Below are 11,849 nucleotides of genomic sequence, written 5' to 3'. Positions count from 1 at the left end.
GTGCCACACTCCAATGTAATCCTAAGTTCTACAATTGGTTTTTATCCTCATGAAGTGACATGGATTCGTAAATATATACATAAATAAACAATGAGTTTTGTGACCCTATATAGATAATATCAACACACATAAGCAATGATAGTCAAGTGTAGGGAGAAGAGTTGGGTTTGACAGGTTGAGCTCCTCAGGTCCTCCTCTCACCACACATCTAGAAGTCGTGTGACCATTCCCACCTCCAGGTGGAGGGCATGCAACCCTCATTACCGCCATAGGAAGCCCTGACCAACATCTCTGATGGCGTAGACGGAGCACCGTCCCCTTCTATGCACCTTTCCCCTTTTCGATCTATCCTTCCGAGGACGAGCCCTGCTCCACTCCATGACAATCAATCCATGCAACTTAGCATAAGCCAAGATCTGCTAATGGTTGGAATACGCCCCACAGACCAGGCAGGATGAACATCATCATGGGGGCCATCCCTCTATAACAAACATTGCATGCCTCACCTTCCCCCTCCTCCTCATATGCCCTTGATAATCCACCGTTTAATCCCTTTCATACAAATAATTATACCCTGCCTCAAAGCCTAACCTTGGTTCACATTTTGCAGGTTCCTCCACAGTAACCATCATGGAGCATCCTGTGCAGCTGGCTAGCAAGGATGCTATCCACCGTCAGAGGGAGCATGCAGCACAAGCTCCTCCGTCAGAATGCTATGTGCCTATCCTTAAGAGGTATGCAAAGAAAAAAGACCCCAAGTGACACCGCCCCAGTCGCAGGCCAAAAACTTCCCAGGCCAGGAAAACAAAAGCTCAGGGAATGCCCGGGGAGTGGCAACCTCGGCCGTGCAGGCCCTCCCTAGAAGCTCGGGCACTAGGTGCTCAAAGGAGGAGAAGAAAGCTCGATTCAAGAAGGAATTTGATGAATCGTTTCGAGGCATTCTTGAGATCGTGATGTCACAACGCAAAGGATGTCTCATACACCTTCAGTTTCGAGACGTTCAGTAGATACTGAAAGTTTTGATTATGCTACATCATGATGTCACAATGCAAAGGATGTCTCATACACCTTCATGTATACTTTCTCTCAATATGGACAACTTTGCTTCATCCACATGTTGTTACGAGGAACTAGCCCGCGATCTTCTAACTACGTAATATCTAAGTATGCACAAGCACTCACATAATATCTGCACCGAAATATATAGATAGTTTGGGTCCTCAAGTGTAGGAAAATACTCTAAGCTTGCTTAGAGTTCGACCTATCTCCCAAACTAATTGAACTACATCTTGTACACGATAAAGAAGACTAGCACTACCCCAAGGGAGAGACCACATATGAAAGGTTTTCAATTGCAAGTATTGAAGACTCCAACAAAAGTGTCGTTTGCTCTTCATCGACACTCAACTCTAAATTCTTATCCTTTATCATCCTGCAAGCCCGCCAAGAATCGTCATGTGCAGAATCCCCAAAAACCAATACCTGCACCAGCCTAGCACAATTCCCAACAGCGAACAGCCCTACCCCCAACTCCAATCACCCTTCCACCAACCACCTATGCCAACAACATGGCCCCAACAACCTTCATCTGCCCACCACCAGAAATCCTCCAAGGCAACGACAATCGTCCTTGCCACCCACGTCTTTGGTGCACGCTAAAACCTGCTACCTACGACTGTGATGAGTGCCATGGACTGGCACTCGTCTAGGAGGGGGTAATGTTAACCCTCAAATGAGCAAGGTGGAAAAGCTAGAAAATCTAAAGCAGAAGACAAGGCCAAGGCAAAAGTAAAACAGAAGACGAAGGTGCACCAAGAAGAATCTGAAAACACAAGAAGTGCAGAAAAGTCCTAAATCGAGGAAAAAGGCACATGAGAAAAAGCGCGAGTCTATACTGTTGTAAAAAAGTGCAAGGCACACCATGGTTTATTTTAAGAGTGTTGGGCTCTCACCCATGCAATTTGTAAAGGTAGATGGACGGTAGGAAGGAAGCTAGAAATATAGGAGGACAATGGGAAAAAGGGCCTACGCCATGGTCGGCCATGTAAAAAAGGAGATAAGGGGATGACCGCCCAAAAGGGATTTAGGGTTTTGTATATAAAGTTGAAAAGTGAATGAGAAGCTCATTCTTATATGTGGCCAAAATGAGCTCTCTTCTTTTTCTTCTTCTTCTTCCTCTTCTTGCTTGCTTGAGCTTGTGCTTGAGAGAGGGAGTGTGAGAGTGTGAGGGAGTGAGTGTGTGAGGGTGAGGGACTGGGGAGGAGAAGCTCTCCATCTTCTCCTCTCTTCTTCTCTTCTCTTCTCTTCTCTTGTCTTGCTTGCGACAATGGAGCTTGGAGCGTGGAGCTTGAGGATGGAGCTTGCTTGAGAAGCTTGCACTTGGATCATGGAGCTATCGAAGTGCGTGGGAGAGGAGGTAACTCGATCGACATGGAGGTAAGCTCACTACACCCGTAGATATGGATGGTGCGTCAGCTATGTGAGAGGTAGCCAATGGTGCTCAGCTTGAAACGCTTGAAGCAATAAGCGGTCCATGGGTCTTGGCGGTTGAGCGAAAGCTCCCACAGCTAAATATGTGATGTATTTTTGCATTGAAAACTCAAGAACCCCTATTTTGCATTCGACAATCAGGTTATAGCACTTTGTATATATGTGTGGTTGTTATTTTCTTTCTGGAGGGGAGCTACAGAGCTCCACCCCGAGACCTACGGACCGCTTATTAATCAAGCATTTCAAGCCAAGCAGCCATGGCTACCTCTCACATAGCCGACGCGCAATGCCTATCTTACAGGTGTAGTGAGCTTACCTCCATGCCAATCGAGTTACCTCCTCTTCCGCGCACTCCGGTACCTCCACAATCAAAGTGCAAGCTTCAAGCAAGCTCCACACTCCAAGCTCCATTGTCACGAGCAAGAGAAGAGAAGAGAAGAGAAGAGAAGAGAAGAGAAGAGAAGAAGAGAGGAGAAGATGGAGAGCTTCTCCTCCTCGGTCCCTCACCCTCACACACTCACTCCCTTACACTCTCACACTCCCTCTCTCAAGCACAAGCTCAAGCAAGGAAGAAGAAGAAGAAAAAGAAGAGGAGAGCCACTTTTGGCCATACACAAGAATAAGCTTCTCATTCACTTTTCAACTTTATATACAAAACCCTAAATCCCTTTAGGGCGGTCATCCCCTTATCCCCTTTTTTACATGGCCTAGGCCATTTTCCCCATTGTCCTTCTATCTTCCTAGCTTCCTTTCCACCGCCCGTCTACATTTACAAATTGCACGGGTGAGAGCCCGGTGCTCCTTAAATTAAATCATGATGCGCTTGCGCTCTTTTACAAAAGTATTGACTTGCATTTTTCCTTATGCACATTTTTTCCTTATTTAGGACTTTTCTGCGCTTCTTGTGTTTCTAGATTTTTCTTGGTGCGCCTTCGTCTTTCATTTCACTTTTTCCTTGGCCATGTCTTCTGCTTCAGCTTTTTCGGATTTTCCACCTTGTTTGTCTGATGGTTAACATTACCCCCCTCCTAGAGAGTGCCAGTCCCATGGCACTCACTATCATAGGTAGCAGGCTTTGGCATGCACTGAAGACATGGGTGGAAAGGACATCGGTGGTTGCTGTGGAGGAGTGTTGTTGGTGGTGTGGAGGAAGGTCATTGGGGGCACGTTGGTGGCCTAGGTGGCTGGTGGTAGGGCTGTTCTTTGTTGGGGATTGCACAGATGGCCAGCACAAGTGTTGGTTTGTTGGGGATTCTGCACATGGCGATTCTTGGTGGGCTTGCAGGATGATAAAGGATAAGAATTCAGAGTTGGGTGTCGATGAAGAGCGAACAACACTTTCGTTGAAGTCTTTAATACTTGCAATTGAAAACCTCTCGTAGGTGGTCTCTCCCTAGTGGTAGTGCTAGTCTTCTCTATCGTGCACAAGACATAGTTCAATTAGTTTGGGAGACAAGTCAAACTCTAAGCGAGCTGAGAGTATTGTCCTACACTTGAGAACCCAAACTGTGTATATATTTCGGTGCAGATATTATGTGAGTGCTTGTGCATACTTAGATATTACATAGTTAGAAGACCGCGGGCTGGTTTCTCATAACAATGTGTGGACAAAGCAAAGTTGTCTATGTTGAGAAGAAGTACACGTAAAGGTGTATGAGACATCCTTTGCTTTGTGACTGCACGATGTAGCCTAATTGAACACAAGGACACCGCACTTTTGGTAGTTGGGAGCTATTGGACTTGCTTGATGAGGATGGTGTACTTTTCATGGCCATTCGTGCGGTGCTTACCACAAGTGATTGCAATGGTATTAAGGCAGAGTGCAATAGGAAATTGTGCAAATGGATCAGGGTGACAGATCTAACCATAGGCGAGACAATCTCCCTAGGTATGTCTTGCCCTTGATGTGCCCTGAACAATTGTGGGTGATGCTAAAGGGCTAGGGGGCTAGGGATGGAGCCAACCGACCAAGGTCACTGGACATGCCTAATTTGAGGACCCCTAGGTGTTGTGCTATGATCGTGGGTGCTTCGTATATTTTTCTTCTTTTCTTTTCTCTTCTTTTTTTTCCTTTTCCGTTTTCTTTTTCTTGTGCTTTTTTCTTTCTTTATTTCTTTCTTTATTTTCTCTCTCTTCTTTTTTTTTGGACTTGCCTGAGTACAACCATTGCAATATGTTGAGGCTATCAGCCTTTCAATGGGTTGGGAAATGCCAAGCTTCGAAGGCTTAGGAAATGGATATTACAGTGATGATTGTGCCCTAGCCTTGTTGTTAGAGAAGCAGTCGTTGAGATGGGGAGATACACTTGAGATATTGCAACCCTCTTTGGAATGTGCGACGTTGGTACAATTGGGGTAACCGTTGCCATGAGTGCTCGGCGTAGGATTTAACCTAAAAAGAGGAAGTGGTTAAAATCATGCTTTGGCCTATGCGACGTGGACACTCGCACAGGTGATTTTTGCTTTCGGTAGCATGGCTTTGTCACGGCTCTTTGTGGGGTCGGTGGTCTTGCGGTGACTTGGGCATTGAACACTTTTGCACAAAGACATGTGTCATCTTGCATCCACTTGTCACTTCATGAGAGTACATGCACGGCATATGCCGCAACTAGAATAAAGTAGTGCAATGCAAGGAGACATCACTTATCTAAACTCCATGGTATTGGCTTAGATACTTATCATCTGCGCTTGATTAGCTTTTTTCTTTTGCTAAAGACGTAAAATATATTAAACGCAAATATGAAAAGTTTATACAATCCAGGAACATGTCAGCACTTAACCATTTAAAGATAAAAAGTAATGGCTAGGTAGCCTTTGATAAGCCCTTTATACAACATGGGGCTACTCTATTTGTACAAATCGGGGCGAGTCTGGGTGGTTGGGCGACTAAGCTTGTGTTGGTGAGGGGCTCCTGTGAGGCTGGGCGGGGAAAATGTTGGTCGGGAACTGAATGGTGTAGTCCTTGGCCACAACTGTTTCCAGAATGCTTTTAAAGAATGCGTCAAATTCCTGCTTGTCTCGAGCTGCCCTCTCTTCTTCTGAGCACCTCTGGTGCCCGAGCGTCTGGTGGGAGCCTGCACGACTGGTGTTGCCATGCCCCATGTGCTCCCTTGAGCTTCTATTTCCTTAGCCTTGGGATTTTTTGGCCTACGTCCGGGGCGGCGTTGCTTAGGGCCTCGTTTCTTTACATACCTTTTAAGGGTAGGTACGTAGCGTTCCAGCAGAGGAGCTTGTGCTACATGCTCTCTTTGATGGCGAATAGCGTCCATGCAAGCCAGCTGCACTGGGTGCTCCATGTCGGCTACTATAGGGGGACCTACAATATGCGAACCAAGGATTAGGCCTTGAGGCAGGATAAAACTGTTTGCATGGAAAGGATTATACAGTGGGTTATCAAGTGCACATGATGAGAAGGGGAGAGGTGAGGCATATAGTGTTTGTTGTAGAGGGATGGCCCCCATGATAATGTTCATTTAGCCTCCATTAGCAGATCTTGGCTCATGCTAAGTTGCGTGGACTCGTTGTCATGGAGTGGGGCAAGGCTCATCCTCGAAAGGATAGACCGGAAATAGGGAAAGGTGTATAGAATTGGACGGTACCCTGTCTACACCATCAGAGATGCTAGTCAGGGCTTCCTATGGTGGTAATGAGGGTTGCATGCCGTCCACTTGGAGGCAGGAATGGTCTCACAACTTCTAAATGTGTGGTGAGAGGAGGACCTGAGGAGCTTAGCCTGTTGAACCCAACTCTTCTCCCTGCGCTTGACTAACATTGCTTGTGTGTGTTGATATTATCTATACAGGGTCACAAAAGTCATTGTTTTTTATATACATATTTACGAATCCATATCACTTCATGAGGATAAAAGCCAATTATAGAACTCTAGATTGTACTGGAGTGTGGCACATGCATCTAGTACTCGTGGCAGCTTACTCAATACCGATAGATATTTTGCAACATCGAGTAGCATGGAACCTTGTCCAAGTCTACTGGCAACATGTAACTCCTCCTCAATGAGAACCTTATCAGACAGAGAGTTCTCTTGGCTAGTTTCAGCTAAGTTCGTACCCCGAATAGCAGTCAGCACTCGAAAGGAAGTTGGTGCCACATAGTTTGGGTCTCTTTGAGACTGCCATTTGGCCAATCGCTCCTCTGAGACTATCTGGGCTCCTAGTTCAGCCATTGCAACGCGGTTTTCACACCAACGTTGTTCAAATTGACTTGACCCTCTAATTGTCGCTTTAGTTGCTCTTTCTCTAAGAGATTTGGTTGGTAGAGCACATCATTGAATGTTACAGTTAAGCGTAGTTCGTCGACTTCCTCATCAGAGATGAGTTGCATGCGTTCATACAGGAGCTTGTTATAGTGCTCGTCAAGATGTTCTTGCTCTTCCCAGGATAAGGAAAATGGCAAGTATTCTTCAAGCTGCTCTTTAGGGAATGTGCCCATGTCTGCCAGGACATAGACACGTGCGAACACTTTGAGCTTAGCATTCTATGTTCTAGGAGTTTGCCTAGGCTTTAGCATAGCTGGAGGCTTAGGCCTAGACGAGCAAGATTGGTCAACGCTAGGATTTCTTATGCTCTTGGGGTTTCCATGTTTCTCCTGAGGCTTCATCATTGCGTCATGGTTCTCCTTGGATGTGACTGGTATAAATTTGTCACCCTGTTGTGACAGCGTTGTATCCACTCTTGATTGGTCAATGCAAGTTCTGTTGTCGGTGGATTGAGTGTTGCAAGCAACCGTGAATGGTAACGACTGCTTTGATTTTTTAGAGCACACGGATGTGTCTGAGGTTTCACTGCTACTAGGAGAGGCATCAATGGGGCCATTGGTGGATGGACTCGATGCTTTATTCCTTAGCTCTCCAGCACTCTTAGTGTCAATGTTCTTGGGGTCCACAACCACCTGTAACTGCTGTTGTTTTTGCTATTTTTTCCTCTTTTTCTTGGTCAGTGAAGGTGCATCTCTCAACGACCCAAGACCCTGGACTAGGTCAACCGTTGATGTGCTTGGTTGGACCTCAGCATTCTCTTTCTCTAGTATGTCCTTATGGGACATAGCCGTGGCCCGCTGAATAGCCTCGCTAGGTTGTGAGGGTACAACTGCCTCCCTTTTCAGACAGTCTAGCTCTTCCCTTCTGTTTAACTCCTCCAGCCTAGACTTCAGGTGCTTTGGAAGTGCTGGAGTTGTCAATGAAGTTGGTTGCGACATCTCCTCCACATGTGAACTACTAAGGACACGTTCTGCAAGGGACATTGTCACGGCCAAGGGTTGTGACTGCTGTGATCCTTGATTGGAAGTAGTAGCAGCTAGTTCAGTGGACTTGCTATTATTGGTGGATTGAGGTGTCAAGTCCTTAGGTCGATTCGAAGTGATCGTGTCTTTTGTTGCCCTTACAGGATTCACTTGTGTAGATTGAGTATCAGTTGAGCTAGCCACAGTGGATTGCATGGGCATATCCTTAGGTTGAGAGCTAAGGGTGGTGTCGTGTCCTGCCTCTTGGACATTTGGAAGCTCTGATGTAGGTAGAGATTGGGATTGAGTAGCTGCACTTGACGACTGTTGTGCTTCCTGTGTCCGTTTAGGGGAAGAGGGTGTAGGAGACTTGGGACTCCTAAGTGGCTTTGACACTGGCTGGGAGATTTGCTCGTGGCTGTTAGATGATTTTGGTATTTGCTTTGTTGAGCATTCAACCTTGCCATGAGCAATGTTGAGCCTATGATGCCTGCTATCCTCTTGGGGAATCAAAGGCTGCTTGGGCACTAGTGGCTTTTGCGTATCCTCAACGATTACATCTGATATCTACTTGTCAAGCACGCTAGGTTGAGGATTTACCCTCTGATTGGTCCCTTTTGGTTTCTTGATTTCGACCATGAGGGGCTCGGTCACTCCACTGTTGTTGACTTGAGACTTGGTTTTTCGTTTAGATCTCCTTCTACGCTTCTTTGCTCTTGATACGATCTCGCCTTCAGTCAACAAGGGAGGTTTAGCAAGGGGTTTTGGCACCCAAATCCATCGGTTACCTGCGTAATACTCTTGAGCACGTAGCAATGATTTGGATATCCATTGTGGCGTTGTGATGACCCTCCATCGATGCCTTCATCTATAAGGCTTGGGCTTCTTTTCGGGTCTTCTACGATATTTGTAAGTCCAAAGCCCATCCTTGGCATTGTCTCTTGGCCTTCTTGTTTCAAGCATGGCCTCACTCACTGGTTCTCGTTGTTTGACCTGTGCTTGTATCAACTCTTCCAACAAGTCCTTGCTCTCATTAGCAGGCTTGACTGTTATGTCAGCACCCTCTTTGCCTTTCCCTCGAGGTTTGATGAGGTCACCCTTGCTAAAGGTTATGACTATCCTCACACCCGGTAGTGTTAGGTGTATCCTTTGTGCTACATAGTCGGCCTCACGCTTGGTTGCCCTTTTGAAAGGTCTTCCTAGGAGGGTTTCCTTCCCGTAATTAGCACTATTTGGAGGAACATGAAATAGGATAGACAAGCTTTCAGTTTCAATTATCGCAAGGATTTTGCAGTTCCCTATGAGTGCTTGTGGGTGTCCCTCGTAAGGGCTAAGAGTTGCATTAGTCGGTGTGAGCTCTGGTTGGCCTAGTAGGGTCCATGATTCATAGGTCAAGATATTAAAATCTGCTCTTTCATCAATCAGAGCATCGATAGTATGGCCTTTTGGCAAATACCCTTGAGTCCCCAACTGCACGACCAGATGTGGATTCTCCACTGATGTCTTGGATCGTTAGTGCAGTGCTATTCAAGGAGCATCTATCATCAAGACTATCATATCTAGTCATTCTCGCTGTTGTAGCTTGATGTTGTTGCTTTCTGCTTTGACTAGATGCAATCTGAATGCAACACATATGTGTTTTTGCAGTGTGGCCTTTTTGCCCTTGTTGGCTAGATTGGCCCATTGAGGTTCTAGGGTCTCTATTTATCTCTGTTCAGGTATGGGCTTTTGGTTGCTCTTTTGCAAGTGAGAATCCATGCTCGTGTAGAGCCATTACTACACTGGGGTCTAATTTGGAGGACCTGTCCTCACGGGGCGCATTTTCTCTCCAACCTACTTGGGGGAGGTGCGAAGGGGGCAGAGCCCCTCTGCGGGGGTCCTGGGGAGGGGGGGCATTTCCCCCCTAGCCCGCAGGGCCATTACGGTAAACACCATGTTTAATTTGGAGGACCGTTTATAGCCAAATTTTGAACTACTTGCTCTAAGTTTCAACCTAGTGATCGATCTATGATATGGTCTCGATTCTATATGGTCTCTCGGTTAGTTTCAGGTCTACGAGTCAAAATTTAAAAATATCCAAATTCGGCCCAACAAGTCCGAGTTGTAGGGGCCGAATCCCCAATTCAGTCGTCCGAGGGCTGAGTAGAAAGGGCCGAATGTAACTAGTCCGAATGTCAAATTTGGCTAGTCCGAGTCTAGTTGTTCGAGTGGTAGTGGGCCGAGGGCCGATTCTGGGACTCGGCCAGGGTGGTCCGATTCTGGGAATCGGACGGGCTAGTCCGATCGTGAAAATCGGATAGGGTGGTCCGATTTTGGCATTGGGTTCGATTCTAGGTGTGGTTAGATTCTAGGTGTGGTCCGATTCTGGGAGTGGTCCGATTCTAGGAGTGGTCCGATTCTGGGAATCGAATCGGATAGGGTGGTCCGATTCTCGGAGTCGGACGGTCCGACTCCAAAAATTGGGTGGTCCTATTCTGGGAGTTGGACGGGGATTGGTCCCGACGGTGTAGACGACGGTCCACGGTTTGTGCGCGATGCTTCAAGGTCAACGCCTACTCACTGAAATCATCTCGTGCCTTCCAAATAGGTGCAAAACAATGCAAGGAACTGCCAGGCATACCTGGAATCACTGTGACGCTCGAATCATCGGCACTTCAGAGGTCTCCCTGCATCTCTCTCTCTCTCTCTCTCTCTCTCTCTCTCTCTCTCTCTTTCACTCACTTCCCCTGGCTCTCAAGTTCACTCTCTTCTCATGAGGCAAAATGTCAAATGTGATCTTTCCTGGTTCCCTCGGCCTCTTATTGCCCCATCCTAGCCTGTTGCAACCTCAGAAGTTAATCCCTCACTCTCTTCCAACCAGAAATCTGAATATGTGTCCCTATTTCCCTGTTTCCAACAAGAGCAGAACCCTTCTGTTTTCCTTCTTTTTCCTATCCTAATCTTCACCTAATGCAACAAAAAGCAAAACCAAAGATGGAGATTGATGGTCCTACTCTAATATTCAATAACAAATCAAAATACTTACTTGCTCCAAGGATTAAAACCTCCTAAATCTCCTAACTATCTCGAGCACCAGTTCGGGCTGCAAACCCTACTTCTATGCTCGATTCGATGTGCACGGTGCTCAAGGCTCGATTCCGTCGGTCCTGACAACAGAACCAAAATGGAGGGGAGCTATGGAGCTCTACCTCGAGACCTACGGACCGCTTATTGATCAAGCGTTTCAAGCCGAGCGGCCATGGCTACCTCTCACATAGCCGATGCGCAATGCCTACCTTATGGGTGTAGTGAGCTTACCTCCATGCTGATCGAGTCACCTCCTCTCCTGCACACTCCGATAGCTCCATGATCCAAGTGCAAGCTTCAAGCAAGCTCCATCCTCAAGCTCCATGCTCGAAGCTCCATTGCCGCGAGCAAGACAAGAGAATAGAAGAGAAGAGAAGAAGAGAGGAGAATATGGAGAGCTTCTCCTCCTCAGTCCCTTACCCTCACACTCTCGCACTCCCTCTCTCAAGCACAAGCTCAAGCAAGCAAGACGAAGAAGAAGAAGAAGAAGAGGAGAGCCACTTTTGGCCACACACAAGAATGAGCTTCTCATTCACTTTTCAACTTTATATACAAAACCCTAAATCCCTTTTGGGCGATCATCCCTTTATCCCCTTTTTTACATGGCCGACCGTGGCCTAGGCCCTTTTCCCCATTGTCCTTCTATCTTCCTAGCTTCCTTTCCACCGCCCATCTAAATTTACAAATTGCACGGGTGAGAGCCCGGTGCTCCTTAAATTAAATTATGATGCGCTTGCGCTCTTTTACAAAAGTATTGACTTGTGCTTTTCCTTGTGCGCCTTTTTCCCTTATTTAGGACTTTTTTGCGCTTCTTGTGTTTCTAGATTTTTCTTGGCGCGCCTTCGTCTTCCATTTCACTTTTGCCTTGGCCCTGTTTTCTACTTCATCTTTTCTGGATTTTCCACCTTGTTTGTCTGACGGTTAACACTTTCTATGATAATCAATAAGACTTGAGGTTTCAACAAGCTAGGAGTTAAAATATTTGCTTTGTTTCTAAATTTCCTCATGCATATAACATCTTTTGGTCAAGATTGAGTGTTTGTATGGGTGAATGAA

The sequence above is a fragment of the Lygodium microphyllum genome, chromosome 26 (assembly GCF_053477565.2).
Source record: "Lygodium microphyllum isolate KBCC chromosome 26, Lygodium_microphyllum_v1.1.10, whole genome shotgun sequence".
Classification (NCBI taxonomy): Eukaryota; Viridiplantae; Streptophyta; class Polypodiopsida; order Schizaeales; family Lygodiaceae; genus Lygodium; species Lygodium microphyllum.
Note: the sequence above shows the minus strand (reverse complement) of the source record.